The sequence below is a fragment of the Schistocerca piceifrons genome, chromosome 1, assembly GCF_021461385.2.
Source record: "Schistocerca piceifrons isolate TAMUIC-IGC-003096 chromosome 1, iqSchPice1.1, whole genome shotgun sequence".
Classification (NCBI taxonomy): Eukaryota; Metazoa; Arthropoda; class Insecta; order Orthoptera; family Acrididae; genus Schistocerca; species Schistocerca piceifrons.
In genome coordinates, this window is record NC_060138.1 from 278,770,296 (window position 1) to 278,789,986 (window position 19,691).

The 19,691-nt window shown below is 41.9% G+C and overlaps 2 non-coding genes across 2 annotated transcripts; both read left to right on the forward strand.

The window, feature by feature from the left end:
* Positions 1 to 787: 787 nt before the first annotated feature.
* Positions 788 to 862, forward strand: Trnas-cga. The gene has a single exon. It is a non-coding gene; the product is annotated as a tRNA-Ser (tRNA).
* A 219-nt stretch (positions 863 to 1,081) lies between these two features.
* Positions 1,082 to 1,156, forward strand: Trnal-caa. Its single transcript has one exon. It is a non-coding gene; the product is annotated as a tRNA-Leu (tRNA).
* Positions 1,157 to 19,691: the final 18,535 nt, after the last annotated feature.

The following is a 19,691-nucleotide window of genomic DNA, read 5'->3' on the forward strand; positions in this document are numbered from 1 at the left end:
GTGGTAGTCATGGGCACTTGGGTCTGCCTTGGTTTGCTCGGTGCTGGGTCCACATGTTTACCGCCCCCACTGCTGCTTCCTCGTGCAAGCTATCTACCATCATAGTGGGCACATTGTGTGACACTACTGCCACATCATTCCATGCTTCAATTTGGTCACCTGCTGCCAAAGATACTTCAAAAGATTATGCTATTAGCAAAACTTCTGAAAAACTTTTCACAGAGTAAAACTTCCTGACGCACTTTCTTGTCTGGAGCTAAACAGATAAGTGCATTCTGCATCATAGAATCTGCATAAGACTGATTGTGGGCATCAGTAATGGCTAAGGGCATGAAGTTCAGCTGCCCAGGCCCTGTGTGACTGGTATGGTTTCTTGCAGCATCTGTAGAATTCAAATTGTGCCACTATGACATGTGTTCATTTGCAACAGTAGCTGGATAGTAAACTGCACATGTGATCAAAAGTAAGAGCTGCCAATTCTCGTGAAGGTCAAAGCTGACACAGTAATTGATACACCTTAGGTGAAATGAATGGTAGAGCACTTGCCCGTGAGAGGCAAAGGTCCCGAGTTCAAGTCTCGGTCCGGCACACAGTTTTAATCTTCCAGGAAGTTTCATTACAGCGCACACTCCACTGCAGAGTGAAAACCTCATTCTGGAAACATCCCCCAGGCTGTGGCTAAAGGAGTGCTAGTTCTACAAGGTTTGCAGGAGAGCTTCTGTAAAGTTTGGAAGACAGGAGACGAGGTACTGTCAGAAGTAAAGCTGTGAGGATGGGGCATGAGTCGTGCTTGGGTAGCTCAGTTGGTAGAGCACTTGCCCGCGAAAGGCAAAGGTCCCGAGTTCGATTCTCGGTCCAGCACACAGTTTTAATCTTCCACGAAGTTTCATATCAGTGCACTGCAGAGTGTAAACCTCATTCTGCAAAAATCCCCCAGGCTGTGGCTAAGCTATGTCTCCACAATATCCTTTCTTTCAGGAGTGCTAGTTCTTCAAAGTTCACAGGAGAGCTTCTGTAATGTTTGGAAGGTAGGAGACGAGGTACTGGCAGAAGTAAAGCTGTGAGGACGGAGCGTGAGTCATGCTTGGGTAGCTCAGTTGGTAGAGCACTTGCCCGCAAAAGGCAAAGGTCCCGAGTTCGAGTCTCGGTCCGGCACACAGTTTTAATCTTCCAGGAAGTTTCATATCAGCACACACTCCACTGCACAGTGAAAACCTCATTATGCAAACATCCCCCAGGCTGTGGCTAAGCCATGTCTCTACAATATACTTTCTTTCAGGAGTGCTAGTTCCGCAAAGTTCACAGGAGAGCTTCTGTAATGTTTGGAAGGTAGGAGACGAGGTACTGGCAGAAGTAAAGCTGTGAGGACGGGGTGTGAGTCGTGCGTGGGTAGCTCAGTTGGTAGAGCACTTGTCCTCAAAAGGCAAGTGTCCCAAGCTCGAGTCTCGGTCCGGCACACAGTTTTAATCTTCCAGGAAGTTTCATATCAGCACACACTCCACTGCAGAGTGAAAACCTCATTCTGAAGACAAAAGAATCTTATAGAAGGTGCAACATGAGCAATATGCAGAGCAGCTGATGTGAGTGGTACAGACTAAAAGAACAGAGTGGGGGTGAGTCAGCACTGCTCTGTATGTATATAGGTGTGCATTGTGTCACTGGCAGATGGTGCGGAAGAGAGCATGCCATGAGCATGCAGTCTATGGGCGGCCTGTAGTGGGTGGGCCACAATGATACGAGTAGCAGTTGATTTAAGTACACAAGCACACCGACTGTACACTCAGCGCACTCATACTTACACACACTAGTCAGGATACAGCACCTTAGATGGGTAACTAACAGAGAAATTACTGAAGGCATGTGTAAAATAAATGAAACACTGCTTAGTTGCTCTTCTGTGTTTATTTTGCATTGTTTTGTTAGTATTTATACTGCAGCAACTCTTTACTTTCCAACACAAATGCTGTGTCAACATGTCAAATAAAGTCCAAGATGACAATTAGTACATTTTTCATTGATGTCCTTTTACTTTGGCAGTTATTCCATTTCTGCACAATGAAAATGAAAATGTAGTGTCATAAATGCAGATAACTCTGTTAGATACAAGTAGTGAAAAAAATTAGAAAAAATAAGCGTACAACTGTACATCTACAACCACACTTTGCAAGCTATCTCCTGGTGTAGGGCAGAGGGTACTTTGTGTAGTACTGTCACTTTGCCCCTTCCCTATTCCAGTCAGAAATGGTCTGCAGAAAGAATGATCATTGGTAAGCCTTTTGTGAGCTTGAATCTAATTTTACCTTCATGATCTTTTCACACAATATACCTAGAGGAAGCAATATTTTGGCAAATCTTCTAAGAATATACATTCTCGGAATTTCAACAGTAACCCATACTGTGGTGCAAAGCACCTCTCCTGTAGTGTCTGCCACCAGAATTGGCTAAGCGTACTTTCATACTTGCTAAATGTGCCTGTAATTAAATATGGTGCTCGTCATTGAATCTCCCATATTCCTTCTACCAATTCTATCTGGTACAGATCACAGATGAGCAATATTCAAGTGTTGTCCAAATAATGGTTCTGTAAGTGTCCTTCTATACGGGTGGATTACACTTTCTGAGGATTCCACCACTAAATCTCAGTAAGGCATCTGCCTTACCTGTGATTAGTATCATTCTGTATTACACACACTCCTGTATATTTGATTAATGTGACTGCTTCCAGTGACTATTCTGTGATCATGTAATCATACAATAATGGGTCTTTCTGTTTATGTACAAGGTACATTTGTTTCTGTTGAGGATGAATTGCCACTTCCTGCACCAGACTCCTCTGCAGGTCTTCCTACATTTTGCTACAATTTTTGTACACCTGCAACTTCTCTGTATGTGAGGGGCAGTCAGATGAAAGCCAAACACCTGCCACAATGGAACTAGTAACCATACACATTAAGACATTTATCCCACTGGAGAATGAGATGATAAATTCCTGTTTCATAGAACATGGTTGACTGCTGCTGAATCCACTACCACACCCTCTCTTGCACATCCTCGTCCAACTGAAACTGACATCCATACATCTCTATCTTCATGTCACCAAAGATGTTGAAAACACATGTTGAAAGATCTGGGCTGTGCGGAAGATACTGCAGTCTTTCCCAACCAAACTGCTTATGGATAGCATTCTTCCAATTGGCAGTGTGGGGATAGGCATTATCTTGCAACAGGAGGATTTCATATGGCGGCCTGCGGGCAAATGGCAAAGCTAACAGTGGAAACATCCCACATCTCCCCCACTAAAGAAATCCAAAGCCATTCACACACTTTAGGTCATGATGACCTCCTCTTTTGATCATAGGGGGCCTCTGCTCGTCATGTTCCTCAAGTGTGGAACCACAATCAGTGCACAGTGCTATGAAGACATTTTGCCGAAACCATGATGTGCCATACAGTCAAAACACCCAGGAATACTGTCAGACGGAATCATCCTGTTGCATGGCAACACCTGCCTCCACACTGCAAATTGCACGAAGGCTATTCTTCAGCAATTTGGTTGGGAAACACTGCAGCATTCTTCATACAGCTGGGTCTTTCAGAGTGTGAATTTCCCTTCTTGGGCAACTTGAAGCAAGACATGTGTGAACTTCGGTTCCAGTCAGATGAGGAAGTGTAAAAATGGGTGCAGCTGTGGATCCATCACCGGCCGACCGTGTTCTATGAAACAGGAATCAATCACCTAGTCTCCTTGTGGGATAAATATCAAACATGTCTGCTGATTACTTTTGAACAGAACCATTCCATGGTCATGTTGTGCTGGGTGTTTTGTTTTCATTTGAGTGCCCCTTATACAACATCATACAACAGCATCATCCAAAAAGTCTCACAGAACTGCTGACATTATCCCTTTTGTTTTTTTTTTTCTTTTTTTGAACACACTATTGGAGTACATTCATTCATCCATCCATCCATTGTTTTCTATAGATTCTATCAAGAAGGAGAATATTCAGGGATGTGTATTAAACAATAAATTATCACCATACTGGTTAATGCTATTCATATTACACCATCTACATTTAACTCAGTAAATTAGTTACAAAGTTGCTACCTTGAAGAAAGCTATTGCTTCCCTAGTTTCCAACTATATAGCTGCTGTTTACCTCCTATTAGCAGCTTAATATTTACTTGGGTGCAATGGTATTTTTCAAAGAAAATTGCATTTGTAAACATTGATTCCTACTTATAGTACATTATTGCTTGTCATACAGATTTATAACAAACACTGCTACTTACCACGTAGCTACCAGTAAGTTTCAATCCCTGAATCTAGATACTCAGATAATTTTTAGAGAGAGTTACTGATGCCCAAAGTAACTTTTTCATCTGAAGATTTCTTTCCATTAAGAGTAGCATGCTTTGTCCTGCTTTCCTGGAACTCTTCAATCCAATCACGCAGATAGTCCAATATTATATACAAGTAGAATTGTATCAAATGCCTTCTGGAGATAAGGAACATGTCATCAACCTGGGCACTGATATCTACTATTTTTTTGGATCTCATGGACATAGAGAGTGAGATGGGTTTCACACAACTGTTATTTGTTGAATCCATTTCAGTTCATACAGAGGAGATTTTCAGTTCTCAGAAATGTCATATTACATGATCATAAAATGTGTTCCAACATGCTGACATTAACAGTTTAAGGCAACAGTTTTGTATGTGTGTTTGACAACCCTTATTAAAAGTGCGAATGACCTGCACTTTTCTCTGATCATTAGGAATGCTTCATTTCTCCAGAAATATTCAGTACACTGCTGCTGAAAGAGGAGCAAGATCTTCCACATAATCTGTATAGGGTCTTATAGACTGATCAGCTAGAACAATGGCCACTGACCTACTATCAGTATAAACCCATCCAGGTGATAGCAGCATGAACTGGCAAGGAATGACTACTAGTCAGACATATGTACATTGCATGTAGTATCAGTGAATGTGCTGTCCTGGTGCAGAATTGGGAAGGTGTGTGATCTGTCTTGAGTTTTACCAAGGGCAGATTGTGATGGTCTGGAGGCTCAGCATGAGCATTTTGGAAACTTCACAACTTGTCAGGTGTTCAAAGAATACTATGGTGAGCGTCTTCAACACATGCCAAAACCAAGATGAAACCATGTCCAGACATAGTGGGGTTGATTGGCCACCCCTCATTACAAATGTTGGATGTTGTAGGTTGGACAGACTGGTAAAACAGGACAGACAGTGAACTGTGGCAGAACTAACATCACACTTTAATGCTGGGTAGAGTACAAATTTGTCTGAACATGCAGTGCTCTGAACACTCCTAATGATGGGTCTCCATAGTTGACAACCCATCCATATGCCAATGTTAACACCACAACATCGGCAACTATGACTGAAATGGGCACATGACCATCAGCACTGGACATTGGCAGAGCATTGCATGGTCTGATGAATCCTGACAACTTCTTCTTCATGCCAATGGGAGGTTGATAATCTGTCATCTTTCAGAGGAACAGCTCCTTGACACCTGTACTGCAGGATGGAGACAAGCTGGTGGCAGCTCCACTATGCTCTGGGGAACATTCACATGGGCATCCATGGGTCCAGTGGAGCTTGTGTAGGGCACCATGATGGCCAAGGACTATCGTACACCAGTTGCCGACCATGTACACACCTTCATGATGACCATGTTTGTCAATGGCAATGCATTTTTCAGCAAAATAATGCACTATGTCACAAATGTCACAAGGCCAGGAGCATGATTGAGTGGTTCGAGGAACACATTGGTGAGTTCCAATTGATGAGCTGGCACTGCCAATTCATCAAATTTTAACCCAAACACATCTGGGATGTGACTGAACGTGGTGTCAGAGCTCATTACCCCTTTCCCCAGAATTTACGAGAATTAGGTGACTTTTGTGTGCAGAAGTGGTGCCAGCTCCCTCCAGTGACTTATGAGAGCCTCACTGCTTCCATGCCATGATGCATTGCCACTGTTATCCATGCCAAAAGTGGACATACTGGCTATTAGATAGGTGATCATAATGTTCTGGCTGATCATTGTAGGTATCCCACCAGGTCCATTGAATTTCTACCATGTTATCATTTATTTTAGTATCTGTCATTTTAAGCAGTTTTTTGAAATACAATCTTAACTGGTTATATTGACATTGAAAAGACAAACAGTTTACAGTTGTTATAGCCAATTATCACACAAATTGCGTTTTCACTTTCTTTATCGATAAAAATTTCATACCTGTAAATGTTATGTTGCCGTAGAGCAAACACTTCAAAAAGCAGGAGAAATACAGAACACCTACAGTATTTACGGTACATAATTTGTGGAGAGGGACTTAAGAGGAATTCTTCTTACGTGGATGCAATACGTACATCAATAAATTTCCAGTAAAATGCATAAACCTTTAATAAGTGAAGGAAGAAGTTGCAACAATGTAAATTGTTCAATAATACTGAACACGGTCTTTGACAATGAATGAAATAAAATGTTGGGTATGTGTAAAACTTACTGAAAGTTTGTACAGCAAAATAGTCATTAATGACACAACTTCATTCCAGTCACTACATTCCAAAAATTAATCAACAGTACAAAATGAAAAGATAGTACTCCATACATAAATTAAATGAAGGCTTACATTTTTCCATATGTTTATCTTTAAAATGTTGCACAAATGTGATGTACTGTACTTAACACACTGAAAATATCTGAATCACTTAACCACCAAACATCAATAACCAATACACTATTATTCCATTTCTGTGCTTGGAAAGCAACACGTTTTGGAGTTTAATTTTGTAGTTTTTTACAATCACAGCAAAGACAGTTTAAAATGCAATACAGTAACGCATACTACAGTATACTGTCCTTGTCAAGGTAACCACTTATATTTGCCTGCTTTTTGCTTTTAAGATCTATGTACACATTTTGTGTTTCACAATGTATTCATCTAAATGCCTGGTTTGAAATCAAAAACCTTCAAAAAATAAGAGTTTGAAAATAAGCGATACACTGTTGTTAGTAATCCCCAAATATATAACAAACAAAAATGAACATTGTGCATTATAAACAATTGATATCTCTGAAAATATAATAAAAATGCATTGTTTTATACAATAAGCCTTAATAAGTGATGTTATACTATGCAACTTTTATAAATGCAGCATTTACGTGGGATATAGACTAGACTACAAGATTTCATTGTTATAGCTAAATACCAAATACATCATTAAAAGCAATATTGCTACAAGCAGTGTTCACTGTATAATGTAATTGGACAGATAAAAAATCTACTCATCAAGTGGTAGCAGGAGAACACACATTTAAAAGTATTTAAATCTGCAAATTTTTTGAGTCAGTGGATTCTTCTTCTGTCAGAAGAGTTGGAGAAGAAGGAAGAGGGGTGAAGGATGCAGCATTTATCATGTTCCCTGTTGATGCTGTGTTTCACCATACTTGACACCAGGTGTAACACCACCACCTCTTTGGCCGGTTGAACACACAATATGTTAACACAGGACTAACGGTCACTTGCAATAAAAATTACAAGCTTGACCTGCTATTCAGTTCCAACTTGACTTCTTGCCTTGCTCAGTAACTTCTTTTCCGAAGTGTGAGTGCTTCAGTGAAAGAGACTAGGGATTCTGGTCTCTCTAGCTAAGTAAATTACGTTCAACAGCGAATTCGCTGTAAATACTGTATTTTCTTCCATAAACTTAAACAATTAAAATTCACAACCATATGACAATAACTTTTAATCTGGACCTTCACCCAAAATAATCCAGTCTCGTCCGTTTCCTTGTGAAAAATTTCTTGAACATGAAATTTAAAACTTCAGCTTTTGTTTTGCTGACACACCAGATTGGGAAGCAAGTGACTGGATGGAAGCCTTAGACCGACTTAGCGATTTTACATAGGACCAGAATTTTCTCAGATTCTCTGCCCAATCTTTAGCTACGGTACAATGGTAGTAATAGTTGTATGCTTTACACCTAGATCTTTTCACAGATGCATGAATCTCTACTAGCCTTTGCTTGCCATCATTTGCATGTTCTCTTTTGAACTAAGAGTGCAAAAGCATTTGCTTCATCAGCAGTTTCCAAATCTCGTTATTAAACCATAATGGGTCTTTTTGATCTGTAATCCACTTACTAAGCACATAATTCTCCAGATCATGATTTACCATCTCCTTAAAGTTAGCCCATAATTTCTCTACATCCCTCTTACTGGAACTAAATGATGTCAGTTCACTGTCTAAGTGAGATGCTAACAACTACTTATTTCCTCTATCTAGCAAATTGCAAGCTGTGCTTGCAACCCACATATGAGGCCAGCAGCCTTAACACTTACACCAGTCACTTGTATGAACCGAAGATAACTTGAAAATCCATGCATCAGGTGTCATTGGCAGCTATGTGAGCCATTATTTGCGGATGACTGCTCCCTGCACACTCAGTAGTCGCAGGCAAGGCTGTCTCCACATCTCAGATGAGGTTCTCTGGCAGACAGACTGATTGCACTCTGGCTTTCTTTATAGCCCTGAATGTTATCTGCCTAAGTGGTTCCACAATGTGCCTAACATTGGAGCTCCTGATAACTAGTTAACTCCTCCTCCCACGTACTTGCTTGGACCCTGCTGAAGGATTGGCCACCTGTCCATTCACCAAGTGATGTGTCACCAATGGACACTGATGCCTCAATGAGCTACATAGCTTACTGCTTAGAAGAAATGAAAACTGCCTAATAGACTGCCCACATTTACATTTACAAACTGTGAGCTTACTTAAACACTTAACTTGCCACTTTGTAGATGTGTATCAGCCGAGACCTGGACCTGATTGATTGGCTTGCCAAACAAACGTAGACTACTCTCAAAAAATAACTACTGCACTACAGACTAAATCAATTTGCATTTACAAAAATGCAAGATTAAATCTCTTGAACAAAAAAATACCCACAAATTGTAATAACTATTCTACAATGAATACACAGGAAAAGTACCTTCAACTGACAGCAGCACAGAATAGTGAACTCCATCAGCAAGTGTAGATGCCCACTCACCATTCAGGCTCCACACCTAGATAATGTCGTATCTCACCTGATTCTGTACAAAGAGACACCTCTCATCGGAGTACTGTTTTTACAAAGTCCAACTAATGTGTATATAGTTTTTTGCGTTTCATTCATGCCTGCTCACCATTCAGACTACATGCCCAGATAATGCCTTATGTCACCTAATTCTGTACAAAGAGACACCTCTCATTGGTGTACTGTTTTTACAAAGTCCAACTAAGGCATATATAGCTTTTTGTATTTCATTCATACAGTTATCCTCAATACTTAGCAGCTATCCTCCATACTTTGAAGAGCCTAGCAGGTTGCCATGACCTTTCCCACAAATATGTTACACCACATACTCCCCAACTTCAAATGGAGCATATTGTGTTAATTATCCTTACACTTCTTTATATCACTCAGTCATACATTTCTTAGCCTTGTTGTTGTTGTGGTCTTCAGTCCTGAGACTGGTTTGATCCAGCGCTCCATGCTAATCTATCCTGTGCAAGCTCCTTCATCTCCCAGTACTTACTGCAACCTACAGCCTTCTGAATCTGCTTAGTGTATTCATCTCTTGGTCTCCCTCTACGATTTTTACCCTCCACGCTGCCCTCCAATGCTAAATTTGTCATCCCTTGATGCCTCAGGACATGTCCTACCAACCAATCCCTTCTTCTAATCAAGTTGTGCCACAAACTTCCCTTCTCCCCAATCCTGTTCAATACCTTCTCATTAGTTACATGATCTACCCATCTAATCTTCTACATTCTTCTGTAGCACCACATTTCGAAAGTTTCTATTCTCTTCTTGTCCAAACTATTTATCGTCCATGTTTCACTTTCATACATGGCTACACTCCATACAAATATTTTCAGAAACGACTTCCTGACATTTAAATCTATACTCGATGTTAACAACTTTCTCTTCTTCAGAAACGCTTTCCTTGCCATTGCCAGTCTACATTTTATATCCTCTCTACTTCGACCACCATCAGTTATTTTGCTCCCCAAATAACAAATCTCCTTTACTACTTTAAGTGCCTCATTTCCTAATCTAATTCCCTCAGCATCACCCGAGTTAATTTGACTACATTCCATTATCCTTGTTTTGCTTTTGTTGATGTTCATCTTATATCCTCCTTTCAAGACACTGTCCATTTCCATTCAACTGCTCTTCCAAGTCCTTTGCTGTCTCTGACAGAATTACAATGTCATCGGCGAACCTCAAAGTTTTTATTTCTTCTCCCTGGATTTTAATACCTACTCCAAATTTTTCTTTTGTTTCCTTTACTGCTTGCTCAATATACAGATTGAATAACATCGGGGAGAGGCTACAACCCTGTCTCACTCCCTTCCCAACCACTGCTTCCCTTTCATGCCCCTCGACTCTTATAACTGCCATCTGGTTTCTGTACAAATTGTAAATAGCCTTTCGCTCCCTGTATTTTACCCCTGCCACCTTTAGAATTTGAAGGAGAGTATTCCAGTCAACATTGTCAAAAGCTTTCTCTAAGTCTACAAATGCTAGAAACGTAGGTTTGCCTTTCCTTAATCTAGCTTCTAAGATAAGTCGTAGGGCCAGTATTGCCTCACGTGTTTCAACATTTCTACGAAATCCAAACTGATCTTCCCCGAGGTCGGCTTCTACCAGTTTTTCCATTCATCTGTAAATAATTTGTGTTAGTATTTTGCAGCTGTGACTTATTAAACTGATTGTTCGGTAATTTTCACATCTGTCAGCACCTGCTTTCTTTGGGATTGGAATTACTATATTCTTCTTAAAGTCTGAGGGTATTTCGCCTGCCTGATACATCTTGCTCAACAGATGGTAGAGTTTTGTCAGGACTGGCTCTCCCAAGGCTGTCAGAAGTTCTAATGGAATGTTGTCTACTCCGGGGGGCATTGTTTCGACTCAGGTCTTTCAGTGCTCTGTCAAACTCTTCACGCAGTATCGTATCTCCCATTTCATCTTCATCTACATCCTCTTCCATTTCCATAATATTGTCCTCAAGTACATCGCTCTTGTATAGACCCTCTATATACTCCTTCCACCTTTCTGCTTTCCCTTCATTGCTTAGAACTGGGTTTCCATCTGAGCTCTTGATATTCATACAAGTGGCTCTCTTTTCTCCAAAGGTCTCTTTAATTTTCCTGTAGGCTGTATCTATCTTACCCCTAGTGAGATAAGCCTCTACACCCTTACATTTGTCCTCTAGCCATGCCTGCTTAGCCATTTTGCACTTCCTGTTGATCTCATTGTTGAGACTTTTGTATTCCTTTTTGCCTGCTTCATTTACTGTATTTTTATATTTTCTCCTTTCATCAATTAAATTCAATATTTCTTCTGTTACCCAAGGATTTCTACTAGCCCTCGTCTTTTTACCTACTTGGTCCTCTGCTGCCTTCACTACTTCATCACTCAGAGCTACCCATTCGTCTTCTACTGTATTTCTTTCCCCCATTTCTGTCAATCGTACCCTTATGCTCTCCCTGAAACTCTGTACAACCTCTGGTTTAGTCAGTTTATCCAGGTCCCATCTCCTTAAATTCCCACCTTTTTGCAATTTCTCAAGTTTTAATCTACAGTTCATAACCGATAGATTGTGATCAGAGTCCACATCTGCCCCTGGAAATGTCTTACAATTTAAAACCTGGTTCCTAAATCTCTGTCTTACCATTATATAATCTATCTGATACCTTTTAGTATCTCCAGGATTCTTCCATGTATACAACCTTCTTTTATGATTCTTGAACCAAGTGTTAGCTATGATTAAGTTATGCTCTATGCAAAATTCTAACAGACGGCTTCCTCTTTCATTTATTAGCCCCAATCCATATTCACCTACAATGTTTCCTTCTCTCCCTTTTCGTGAATTCCAGTCACCCATGACTATTAAATTTTCGTCTCCCTTCACTACCTGAATAATTTCTTTTATCTCATCATACATTTCTTCAATTTCTTCGTCACCTGCAGAGCTAGTTGGCATATAAACTTGTACTACTGTAGTAGGCATGGGCTTCGTGTCTATCTTGGCCACTATAATAATTTCATTATGCTGTCTGTAGTAGCTTACCCACACTCCTATTTCTTTTATTCATTGTTAAACCTACTCCTGCATTACCCCCATTTGATTTTGTATTTATAACCCTGTATTCACCTGACCAGTCTTGTTCCTCCTGCCACCGAACTTCACTAATTCCCACTATATCTAACTTTAACCTATGCATTTCCCTTTTTAAATTTTCTAACCTACCTGCCCGATTAAGCGATCTGACATTCCACGCTCCGATCCGTAGAATGCCAGTTTTCTTTCTCCTGATAACGACATACTCTTGAGTAGTCCCTACCCGGAGATCTGAATGGGGGACTATTTTACCTCTGGAATATTTTACCCAAGAGGACGCCATCATCATTTAACCATACAGTAAAGGTGCAAGCCCTTAGGAAAAATTACGGCTGTAGTTTCTCCTTGCTTTCAGCCGTTTGCAGTACCACAACAGCAAGGCCGTTTTGGTTAATGTTACAAGGCCAGATCAGTCAATCATCCAGACTGTTGCCCCTGCAACTACTGAAAAGGCTGCTGCCCCTCTTCAGGAACCACATGTTTGTCTGGCCTCTCAACAGATACCCCTCTACCCTCCATTGTGGTTGCACCTATGGTACAGCTATCTGTATCGTTGAGGCACGCAAGCCTCCCCACCAACGGCAACGTCCATGGTTCATGTGGGGTCTTAGCCTTAGATACTACACAAATTCATTATTGGACATTTTCTCTAATCCTTAATGATACTCTACATTTCTTTTCTTTGAGTATCTCCTTAAGATTTTCACATTTATTTAACATAAAAATTCATCGATTCTCACTTTTTTTTCTTTTTAATTACAGTTATTCATTAAATTACAGTCTGTTGAGCAAATTGGTTCCAAACCTGATAAGATCCCAAATAGTATTTATACTTCTCTTATAAGAAGTAAGAACACTGTGTTCAGATACACATCACATAGTAATTCAAATATGGTAAATTCAGAGATGTACCTGTACTTTGACCTAATGTTTTAGCACCAAACCTCAGAATGTGATACAGCCAGCACAGTGAAGTTCATAAAAAGGTAAGTCTCATGATTCCCTCAGTACTGTTATGTCATACTTTCTTCTGTCTGGAGAAAAACTCAGTTCAAATAAAACATTTGCCATTTATTAAGCTTTCTTCACTTTGCAGCATCCCCATAGATAGTTACTCTTTCCCTTGTACACGAGTTCGATGTGATGTACACACCTCACCTCTTTTCCCATCATCCTAAAAAATGTGGTTTGGAGATCCCTCCTTCAGGTTCATTCTGACCTAACATAGATTCCCATCGGTGGGGTAATCTACCCTATAAACCTTCCTTCTCTCCCTTCCAGAGGTGCATCATATCACACACCCTTTTATTGTTCATCAGCCTTTTTGCCACACCTCTTGGTGCCTCACTATGACACCTTTTCACTTCCTGCTTTCTTCACTGTTTCTTCATTTCTTCCTTTTGGTTCTCAAAGACTCCTCAACTTCCCTGTGGCATATCCTTTTCCCAACTCCCCATTTGGGAGACTCTTCCCCAGCATTCCAGTGTTAGCATGCATCTATTTCTTTGTCTCCATAGTCATTTATTTTATAAAACATTTGTATTGTGATACACGTATATGGGTGATTAAATATTTTTTATGTCTTCTGATACTGGTTGAATATTTTATTACTTAAATACAGCCTAATTTTTGTGTCCACTACTAAAATGATCTTGTTTTATCTATCACACATCTGCACTATCACAGACCCAGAAAATTGACCTTAGCAAATTTCAATTGCAAATGTGCAGAGAAAGTGTTATAACTTCAAGATGAACAAATATATGTCAAGGAAGACGCAATACATGAATGTCACAGATCAAGTAAACAGAGTAAGATGTGTGTACACTTTAACAGTCAAATCATAACTGAGTCCAAGTCTAGCGGCCGCTGGCTGGCTGGCTGCTTAGGTGGCGCTGCTGCTGCATGGCTGGCAGACAGTGCTGCATATAGAGGATGCGCGTAACTGCGCGGCAGCACTTTGAAAGATCGGTGAGTCACAACACTTTTCCCCCGTTTGAAGTTTTTGCACAGGTCTTGATGGAGGTGGCCTGTAGATTGCTAACGTCCATAGGTGTTGTTTGACTGACCGTAAAGTCTCGAGGAGGAGGCTTCCCGTATGGACGGAAGTGTCCCCGATGATAACAGGTTGAGATGACAGGAGACATGGGGGTCGAATCTGCTGGGGCCCCATGCACCAATCTGCCCATTGCGGCAAGTCCGGTTGTTATAACAGGAGACATGGGCGATGTGTCCACGTCCGTAGGAGAAGGAGGCGAGCAGAGTTGCTCCTACAGATGATGGTCATCTGGTTTCTGCATGGGCACGTCTCCTGGTGGCATCAGTTCTTGTGCTGGCACCGATTTGATGGTGAGAGGACTGCGTTGTGAGTAATGAGAGATTCCAGTATCCCAAGCGTCAGGTAGAGCCGAAGGTGGTGTAGCGGCAATCAGAACAGGCGTTGCCGGCACACGAGGTTGAAGCTGGTCCGAATGACGCACTGCAACACCCGTGTCCATCTGGATTTCATACAGGCGTTGGCCACGGTGTCATAATATGTGGCCAGGAATCCATTTTGGCCACCTACCATATCCCCGTACCCATACAAGGTCATCGGCAGTGAACCGGCCAAGTGAAGGCACCTGCGCCTGTGAGGTGGAGGGCCGCAGAAGATGAAGTAGCATGCGGGGCTGTCGGCCATGTAAGAGCTCAGATGGGCTGTGGTCGCCCATGGGGGTGAAACGGTAAGAAGCCAGAAATTGGAGAAGCGCATCATCAGCAGAAGAAGTCAGGAGTTTCCTCATCTGAGCCTTAAATGTGTGGACCAGTCGTTCAGCCTCACCGTTTGACTGTGGATGGAACGGAGGGGCCGTGACATACATGACGCCATGACGGGCACAAAAATCCATAAAATCGGAAGAGGCAAATTGCGGACCATTATCAGTAACAAGAGTAGAGGGAAGGCCTTCCAAAGAGAAAATGGGAGCTAGAGCGTTGGTGGCTGCCACGGTGGTAGGCGACGTGCAACGGAGAATGAAAGGAAAATTAGAGCAGGCGTCAATAACGAGAAGGCAATAAGTACCTAAAACAGGTCCCGTGAAGTCAGCATGAATACGCTTTCAGGGCTTCTCAGGCAAAGGCCACAGTGACAAAGATGACTTCGGGGCGGCAGCCTGTGATGCACAAGGGCCGCAGGCAGCGACCATGTGTGCGATTTCAGAGTCGATGCCGGGCCAGTACACATGACAGCACACCAGAGATTTTGTGTGAGAGACACCCCAGTGCCCTTGGTGAAGGAGGCGCAAGACCGAAGCACGCAAAGACGCAGGTACCACAACACGCAGCAAAGCATTTTTGGTGGAAAGGAGGATAACACCATCCCTAACCGTGAGGCGGTAATGCAAAGCGTAATAGTTCCACAACGAATCAGAAGTCTTAGCAGATGGACGATCTGGTGAACCCTTCTGAATACAGAGGGTAGGGTCAGAACCCATAGCAGCCGCCAGCCGGTCCCCGGTGATGGGGAACCCGTCCACAACCCGCTGCTCGGCAACATCCAGGTGGAAACACAAAAGCTCATCCCTATCGAATGCCAGATCAGGACCCATGGGAAGGCGAGACAGTGCATCAGCATTCACATGTTGAGCCGTCAGCTGGAAATGAATCTCATAATTGAAACGAGACAAGTAAAGAGCCCAACGCTGGAGGCGTTGTGCAGCCTTGTCGGGAAATGATGTTGATGGATGAAACAAGGAAATAAGCGGTTTGTGATCCGTAACAAGATGAAATTTGGATCCATAGAGAAAAACACCAAACTTATGAAGAGCATAAATAATGGCCAAAGCTTCTTTTTCAATTTGAGAATACTTTTGTTGGGCATCCGTGAGCGTTTTGGAGACATAAGCAATGGGTTGTTCAGAACCGTCAGAAAAACGGTGCGCAAGGACTGCACCGACCCCACATTGAGAGGCGTCTGTGGCAAGAACAAGATGTTGGCCATGTCAATAAGTAGCCAGGCACGGGGCCTGTTTCAGCATAGTCTTCAATTTCTGGAAAGCCATATCGCATGACACGGACCAGTGAAAAGGCACGTTTTTATGCAACAGAAAATGCAACGGCTGAGCCACTGAAGCAGCAGACGGTCAAAACTTGTGATAGTATGCTATGTTCCCCAAGAAGGCCTGCAGTTCCTTAACAGATGTAGGGTGAAGAAGGGCATCAATCACAGCGACAGTTTGCTGAAGCAGACAAATACTATCCCGAGAGAGTTGAAACCCCAAGTACGTGACAGATGCCTGAAAAAATTTTGATTTCTGAAGATTATACTTAAGACCGGCAGTCTGTAAGACATGAAAAAGTGTGTGGAGATTTTGTAGATGTTCGTCAGTGGTGGAGCCAGTGACAATGATGTCGGCCTGGTAATTTATACACCCAGGGACAGTGAGCAATAAGTGTTCCAAGAATCGCTGAAAGAGAGCAGGGTGCTGGCAACCCCTAATGGCAATCATTGGTATTGATAGAGACCGAAAGGCATGTTAAGGACCAGAAACTGCCGGAAAGCAGCGTTGAGAGGAAGTTGATGATAAGCTTCTGACAGGTCAAGTTTAGTAAAATGCTGGCCTCCAGCAAGTTTAGTGAACAATTCTTCAGGTCGAGGAATAGGGTACGTGTCGATAAGGCATTGAGCATTTACAGTGGCTTTGAAATCGCCACAGAGATGAATATCACCTTTTGGCTTAGCAATGACAACGACAGGAGAGGACCACTCACTGGAAGTGACAGGAAGCAAGACCCCTGAAGCAGTGAGACGATCCTGCTCCCATTTTACCTGATCACGAAGGGTTCACAGGAATGGGCCGGGCACAAAAAGTCGTTTACACGGCCTGACCCAGGAGAAAAAAGGGGCGAAAATGTCATTGACAAGGAATCCAATTGAGCATAAGGAATAGCATCAGAGACGATATTGACAGAGTCATCTATGGGGAACCCGAAAACGCGAAAGGCATCGAAACCAAAAAGATTTTCCACGTTACTATGGTCGACCACAAATGCAAACGACAGATTTGTACGATACCTCATCATCAAATTGTCCCAAGAGATAAATCTTCTGTTTCTTGTAAGTCTGTAATTGCCTAGTGACAGGTGACAGGATTGGAGAACCCAACTGAAGATACGTCTGAGAATTGATGATAGTGGCAGCAGAACCAGTATCCACCTGCATGCGAACATCTCGACCAAGGATTTGGACAGTGAGGAATAACTTCCCTGAAAGGGAAGAAGTACAATTGACAGACAATACAGAATCAGAATCAGCGTCATGTTCATGAACATGTGCATGCGGTCGGATTTGCAAACGGATGACACATGACCCTTCTTTTTTTTTTTTTTGCAGTTGTGACCCACGGCCCAACCTTGTGGACAATCTTCTCGTGAATGTTTCGTAAAACACCGCAGACATGAAGGAAGTTGCTGTGGGTTTTGCTGCAGTTTCTTAGAGGTTTGTTTATGGTTTAGGATGAGGCTGCGCTTGGGAGCGTACTGTGGCCACGTCAGCTGGCAGGGACATGCCACACGCTTCGTCAACATTGCACCGAGGTTGTATTTCCCTGACATTGCCACATGCCTCTATTTGCCCTCCAGCGGCGCGAGAAATTTCAAAAGACTGAGCGATGGATAGGACTTCATCTAGAGTCAGATTTGCCAACTGAAGGGCACGTTGCCTAACTTCTTTGTCAGGCGCCGATCGGATAATAGCATCCTGTACCATGGAATTGGCGTAGGATTCTTTGTGAACTTCAGTAACAAATTGACACTTTCTACTGAGGCCGTGAAGTTCAGCAGTCCAAGCGCGAAAGGATTGATTTTGTTGTTTTTGACAACGATAAAAGGCAACACAAGAGGCTACCACATGCGATTGCTTTTGAAAATAGACGGACAGAAGTGAGCACATTTCAGCAAAGGACAAAGACGCAAGGAGCCAATTGCAACATCAACCAATACATTTGAGGTGAAATCCATGAAAGGAACAGAGACTTACATGTTTGTTCGTCCGCGACATGAAATGCCAAGAAGTGCTGTCGAAAACGTTTTTCATAATCAGACCAGTCTTCCACCATCTCGTCGTAAGGAGGAAAAGGAGGTAGAGACGACGAGAGACGCCCTGCATTTGATGCCGCAACGAAATCATGAATCGCATTTGTGAGAAGCATTTGCAATAGTTGCTCTAAAGTAGCCATGGAAACATGTGGGTCAACGATGGAAAAGAAAAATCACTACCTCATCGCCAATTGTTATAACTTCGAGTTGAACAAATATATGTCAAGGAAGACACAATACATGAATGTCACAGATCAAGTAAACAGAGTAAGATGTGTGTACACTTTAACAGTCAAATCATAACTGAGTCCAAGTCTAGCGGCCGCTGGCTGGCTGGTCGTTTAGGTGGCGCCGCTGCTGCATGGCTGGCAGACAGCGCCGCATGTAGAGGACGCGCCTAACTGCACGGCGGCACTTTGAAAGATCGGCGAGTCACAACAGAAAGAACAACAATAAGCTGGAAAAAAATAGTGAAGTGTCAATAATCATCATCGTCATCAGAAGTCTGTTCTCATCTCTGTCAAATACACATAAAGAGTCTGCCGTCCTTACAAAACCAATAGGAACCAAACCATTTCGTCTCTTTCCTCTTAAAAAATATAAAATCCCAATTATGTATAACAGAATACATAGATATCATATTTATGTAACTTTTTATGTAAGAAACAAACATAATTAATTCTTAAAAAAGATAATTCCAGTTATCTGAATAGGAACTTAGAGTGTTGTATTCTTGCTTTTACAAAATTTGCAATTGGCTATGCTCAGTGTGCTGTTACTATTCAATAAAGGTTAATTCAGGCTGTTTGTAAAATTTTGCGAGTTCCACATTATATAATCCTTTCCCTTGTTCTGTAGTTGGTTCTACTGGGAACAAAGCTTTTGGGTGTGGAATTCGTTTTACCATGTAAGGTCCAATATATTTAAGAAAAAATTTACTTGTCCCTTTTTTGATATTTGGACTTAACTGGTGATTGCAAATCAATACCAATTCACCAATCTTAAATTCCAGAACATTTGTGTGATGATTACATTGCCACACACATTGTTCTGCAAGAAATGTAAATTTTTGCCTATGCATAATTGTGGTTCCACAAGTTTTGGTTTTCCCGTCACTTCTGCAGGTGCTAAGCCAATCGTCATGTGCGGTTGTTCATTGATGACAACCTGGAAGTGAAGAATTAACTGTGTCTAGGATGTATGTTTAATAGGAAAATATGTTCTACATAGTCTTGAAACCTCCTTCATAATTCATTCGCAAGGTTTACTTTTTGGATGGTGTTTTGAGATAGCTATATGCTTATTATTTCCCATATCAAAAACTCCTTAAATTCCTGACTTAACACATTGTGGACTGTCATCTGTTAGTAACCTGCATGATTTCCTTACACTCTCAAAATATT